Source organism: Homalodisca vitripennis, unplaced genomic scaffold, assembly GCF_021130785.1.
Source record: "Homalodisca vitripennis isolate AUS2020 unplaced genomic scaffold, UT_GWSS_2.1 ScUCBcl_9035;HRSCAF=17393, whole genome shotgun sequence".
Classification (NCBI taxonomy): Eukaryota; Metazoa; Arthropoda; class Insecta; order Hemiptera; family Cicadellidae; genus Homalodisca; species Homalodisca vitripennis.
This window is the reverse complement of record NW_025785141.1, coordinates 8,498-14,938: the sequence shown is the minus strand read 5'-3', so window position 1 is coordinate 14,938 and position 6,441 is coordinate 8,498. Positions and strand designations below refer to the sequence as shown.

Genomic DNA, 6,441 nt, shown 5'->3' with positions numbered 1-6,441 from the left:
TACTTTGCTGTCAATAAGGTTAAAAGACTATTCAAAGTTCATATGTACCTAAGAATTAAATTATTTAATGAGCTTCCTGAGTAAGCCTGGAGCAAATATTTAAGCCAATTTTTGTTAAAATTATTTGGCTTAACATAAATACCTTCCTATTCTATTAATAATTAATATTAACAGACTTCACTAGTGGGACTAATTGATTTCTTGAAAAATTCATTTCACATCAGTAATGTTTGTTCAACAGTCTTGAAAAAGTATTCTTTCTAAGAATTATTGATAGTTCCAAGTTTTCTATATGTAGGCAATTTCTCATAACTTACAAAGAAAATTTCACAAATTCAAAATGTAAATAGTATTTAATTACTTACATTATTTTGTAATTTTATAGGTTAAGAAAACCAACATATGTAACAAATATGGTATATTTACAAAATTACAATCAATATTTATATACATAAACAAAAGATTTCACCATGAGCTAAAATTACTGAACTGGTATCCAACATCTTTTTTCTTCTTTGCTACGGGCTCTGACGATGTTACCAATTTTTCTTTGCTGGAAACAGAGAACATGAATTTTATAATTAAGAAATATAAATTGATCTCCACTGTTTGTTTGAAATGAACATGCAAGCATTATTCAATAAAACGTTCCACAATAAATCTCCATGTGTTATTAAAAAATATACAAAGTACAAAGAACTCATTAGTAAAAGAAATAAATGTTTCTCAGAGAGAAATCGTGATCTTATCAGTGGTTGCAAAGTAGGAATGCAATATTTTAAGTTTTAATTTTGCTAAAAATGTGCCTGTAATGTGTCATATTTCAGTTAGTGTCAATTTAATTTCTTATTGATACATATATCTGGTTTAATGTAATTATCATACAATGCTAGCTGATGTTACCAAAACAGGCTAAGCAACACAAAATCCTTATGTGAAAGATATATTTTATATAAGGAAAACAAAATAATATGCATTTATAGTTTAGCCCCATGTAATAATGATGAATGCCATAAAGTCATTTATTAAATACTAGCTGTTTCCCGCGGCTTCGCACGCTCTTTGTAAGCTTTGCCGTGTATGAACATTTCTGGTTCACGCGAATTATGTTTACAACACTGATGTAGATTTGGCCTTGTTGCCACGATCAGGAAAATCTGTCAAAAGTGTATGTTTTTATATTTGTATCCATACATGTACTTTATTATAAAGTGGTCTTCTATTCAAGTTTTAAGTTCAATAAATAATTTATTTTTAAGACAAATGTACACCATCTTTAGCACTTCAAAATATAGTTTTTGGGCTACTTAAATATACGTAACTGTGTCGTGATTGCAGTTTATAACTTGCAGGCGCTTTCAAAACTTTTATGTTCGCAGGAGCACTGCCTGGTGGCAAGTTACATCAATGGGCATACAATATAATCACTTCTCCATGGAAAAAACACAATTTGTACATACAAATTTTCATAATGATCGGTCAAATAGTTCACGATTCCATAAAGGACAAACACACAAACATTTATTTTTATACATATACATTACTGTTATGACCTATAAATTTGTTAAAGGTGAAAAGAAGAAACAATATAACATAATGTACACTTCTATCAATGCTAAAAATATAAATGTTTAGAAAATAACTACAAACATAATTTAGAAAAGATCTATTTTTTTAATTGTATCTATACAGAATTCAATGAGAAACAGAGCATAAAAATGGCCTAACCTGTTAAGGGTCTGCGGGTTAATGTACTTCCCCACCCCAGAGTGGAAAGCTCTCAATGGCTGGTTGGGAAACAGCTCGTAATTTAGGTACAGATTCCGCTGCTTCTGCTGCTTTGCGCTTCAAATCTTCTGCTCGCTCAACTGCTAACTGTAACACATGAAAATCAATAATACATTTTTTTAAAAAGGTGATAGCAGTGTCATCTATTTTATTTAACATGACAAGAAGTCAAAGAACTGAATTAGTTACACACAAATAAACATTGAAGTTTTTATGTTTTTCAGAGCTCACTGTACTGGTGTCCAACTTGACTTAAGTCCCACAAGAATAATGTTCGAACTCATGCGACTTTTATAATCTTATTTTTAGTCATAGAATCATGGGAAGTATCTCATTTTAAATATATAGTTCATACACATCCAAATGCATTTTAGTGTTTTAGTTATTTTTGTTAGTTATCCAGAAAAAAATCTAAAAGCTTTTGGATGCGTATTAATAAGATCTTTAAAATAAGACATATCCCATAATGCTATGGAAAAAAATAAGGACGTAAATGGGCATGATGTTTAACATTGTTCTTATGGGAAAAAACTAAAGGGATTGTTTTATTACAGCCAAGCTCTTAACCCCTTAACTGTGCCAAACCACTGCCCTCGCTACACACCGCCCGTCAGTCGTAAGACGATGCACATTGGCCTCTAGTAGTGTTTTAATTTGAACTACTACAAATCTATAGTAGTGCGGTTTAATTGCTACTACACTCTGACAGTCAGCTAAGGAATTGTCATTAAAGCACATGGTAAAGTTTTACTTAGACGTTAAAAACAGAACCTTGTTTACTTTCTAGTTCTTTCAATTGTGCTGGTATTGTAATTTTTTTCTATTTTGATTGTAGTTCAGTTGGTATGCCAGGAATTGTCTGATATGATAAGGACTTTTTATAATTTTTAGATTTGTCCACAAGCGTTGTTGAGAGTTAGGGCGTTCAGCAGTTTGAAATTTTGTGAGAATTATGGCGATCGGGATGTTTTACTTGACATTTAACAACGATCTGATGGAGTAACTAGTATTATTAAACAAAAATAAAAAAGCATTAAATATGTTTTAGTAAATCTATCAAACTAATTTTGATGTATCTCATCTATTTTTAGATTTATTTAAATAATAATATATAAAACGCTATAAAAATAACAAAATTTCATAAAGCATACATTTTTTAAAGTAAAAATATGCATTATAATAATATGACCGTGTACAAATGTGTAAAATTTTCTTTCAAAATTGGTTTGGATAAAAGGTAATTATGTTGGGTAATAGTTATTTGATAATAAATAAAAATGTCATTTTATTGAGTATTAGTTTGTAGAATAAAAAAAAGTAATGTTGTATTGTTTATAACTAACAAACAAAAAACTCTTTCGAGACAAAAAACGTTATTGGCTTGTATTTTCATAATTTTTCAGATTAATTTTAACTCAAATCAAATAAAAATCAAATCAAAATAATCTTTATCAGGGTGGTCCAGTGATGACCAAATCTAAAAATTCAAGCACATTTCAAGGTTTTTCAAGGCTCAAAATTATAAAATTCAAGGCTATAGTCGCAGTTTACTTTTGGCTCTTTATCGGTAACTAACAACTTTACAAGTCTCAAAATCAAGTCACGAAATAGTGTTCACTTTCCATGTAAAAAATAAAGATTTATCAAATATTTAAGGCTTAAACCCTTTTAACCCCAGCCATTTTTCCATGGACTTGCCAGAAAGCCCATGGCGATAAGGGACCGTAGTGCAGAAATTGAGGGAAAAATTCATCTAGTTTTCTTATTTTTGAAGATAATTTTTAGGTTTTTGTTTTAAAATTGTTCACAAATAAGTGTACTCTTAGATGTAATAGTTAAAAAGTACTTTTACAGAATGATTTGTTTTTTTAGCGTATTTATACATAAAAATTTTTTATTTTTTTTTTTATTTTTTATAGTTTGGACATACATAAACGGTAGAAAAAAAAATTGTAGCCCCTGAAAAATGAAGCAATTTTGTTGTACACATATTTCTTACTACACACACAAAATTTTAAGAACTTTCCTTGATAAATGCAGGAGATATATCCAATTAATTGTATTGCTGCATAAGCACTTCTTCATATATTTCCACATACACGTCAGTAGAAGTATACAGATATGTTTACTTGTTTTTGCACTTTTGAAATAATAACAATTGTAAAATAACACAAACTAATTGTAATGGTTTGTAAGACTAAAACTTGTTTAATTTTTGAAAAAAGTAAAAGAAATAATATTTTACAATATATACATTTTTATGGTACTTTGGGAAATGGGGTCAGATTCCGTTATATGCCCCCAACGCTTAAACCTTTTTCAATGAACTTAGAACGTTATAAAACGATGTAGTTGAGTAACAGAACTAACATTCCATTAATCAACAAGCATTTCCAGGTATTGTGATCGGTATTTTTTGTCGCTGTTATCTTATCTTTCTCGAGAATCCCGATTACGGCAGGCCGCGCGGCGGGACTCTGCAATCACTTATCTACTAGACCGCTCGACTTTGACCTCTGTCTGAGGATGGGGAGGGGTTTTGCGATAAGACAATTCCTGTTTTATATTGACGAAATATTGTTCTAACGCTAATCTAGTAATCAGTAGAAGCAAAATGTCAAAATAAACGATTCATGTTATGGGTGTGGTCGGTATAATCCCAAAGTACCAGTGTTTATCAAAGTGTTTTCAACTCACTGGTAACTTTTCTCTACGACGTTTACTCATGTTTTTTTACTAATAATACAATAAATCACACGAAAAACAACCGCTTTCAATTACGCAAACTAATTGAGGTTATAAGTCAGCATACAACAACAATGCAACTGAAGTCGTCTGACAACTGACATCGACAAATAAACTACGCTCAATGACGACGAAATAACGATGCCCAATTGGAAGGTTTATTGTTTTTGCATGTAGCCCGTTTCTTCACCGACTACTATACCGAAACTGATGGCCATTTGGACATATTATTAGCCAGCTACAATAAATTCTCGAGACGTCCGGTATATCGGACGTTGGGCATTTTAGCTAGACCACCTCTGTCCGATATACCGGACGCCGGGGCTAAAAGGGTTAATAACAGCATCATGATATTTTAAAATAACAGTTTAAAAGAATACATACCTTTATTTTAGACGAATGCTCAAAGATAGTGGGTCCCCCTGTTTAAATTATTAATGTCCTTATACATTATTAACATTTTATAATTCGTTGTTGAAAAATCTATAGTAAATGAGCTTTTTTCATGTGTTGTAACTTATAATTGAACTTCCATGAGTTTCAAAAACTTTGAAACTGTTAATCATATCTATAAAATATGTTAATTTAATTATTTAAACAATACTAAGCTATTTATGTGGCATTTCATTTAGTTTAAAATGAATTTTTTAGTGTAATGTTACTATTAAAAGAATAGTAAAAAAACATTGCAGGCCTATAAAAAATTATGATAAAGTACCAAAGCTTAATTTAATGTTTATATTGTGACAGTTTGTTACAAATACATTTTAATATCCAAATAGGTAAATGATTTAGATTTTTTTTATTTTAAGTCTGAAAAATCCTTCAAATACACAGGATAGTAAAGAAACAGTTTTACTAAAAAAAATTTCAAGAACAATTTTTTATTGATAGAAATACACAAATAATATTTACATACATGGAACAGCTTTTAGTAAATTATTTGATCAAATTTTCTATTTCTTGACCAATGCTTTCACATTCCTTTTGGGCAACTTCCAGAATCTTCCTTTTTTTAGTTCCAATTCTCGTACTAGGATTTGATTCCTTTTCCTACTTTCCTTTTCTGCAGTCTCTTGTGTGGTCTTCTTCTTTTCCTCTAACAAATGCTCTTTGTACATGGAGTACGAATTAGAGACAGAAAGAAGAATCTTCTTGCAAATGGGCACCTTCTCCACCCCACCATACACACTTACTTATTCATCAGATATATACACTAAGAATACAATTGAATAGTGTCCAAAGACTCGCAGTCTGTACATTTTAAAACTACTAATACAAGTACATCTAAATCTAACGAGGAGGTGGAAAAGAACTCCTCCAGGAGAATACAATGCCTTGTTTATCAAAAAACATTTAACTGTGTTTTTGAATATTCTCAGATTAGTTAAATTTTTTATACTAGTGGGTAGATGTTTAAAAAATTTTCAGCCCCATGTATGATGGTTTTTTCTCATAATACTTTAAATTGTGATGAGTTGTTACAATGTATTTTTTTTTTCTGGTGTTGTATGGATGAGGTTCAAGATTTTAATTCATTACTTATTTGATTATTTTTTGCAATTAGAATCGTGTCAAAAATATATTGGCCATATATTGTTAGAATTTGTAATTCTTTAAATTTCTCCTTTACTGTTTCATTGTAATCTAGTCTCAATATAATTCTAATTCCCTTTTTTTGTAGTTTAAGAATTTTATCCATATTTGTTTTTGTCGTTTGCACCAAAGAGACATATTCCAAAAGATAAATAAGAGTGGAAATTTTGCAAAATATATATTTCTTAGAGTGTTTGGTTACAAAAAAACAAACATCCTATAAGGAAAAAATATCCCGAGCTTAATTTTGATAATATTTTATCCACATGTTTGTCCCAGCTTAAATGTTTGATCTATTGTTAGGCCGAGAAA

General features: G+C 30.0%; 1 long non-coding RNA gene across 1 annotated transcript; it reads right to left on the bottom strand.

The window, feature by feature from the left end:
* Nucleotides 1-403: 403 nt before the first annotated feature.
* On the bottom strand, nucleotides 404-1,990 carry LOC124374560. Its single transcript, XR_006923574.1, has 2 exons — nucleotides 1,729-1,990; nucleotides 404-553 (listed from the first exon to the last, which is right to left on the bottom strand). It is a non-coding gene; the product is annotated as an uncharacterized LOC124374560 (long non-coding RNA).
* Between the last annotated feature and the right edge of the window lie 4,451 nt (nucleotides 1,991-6,441).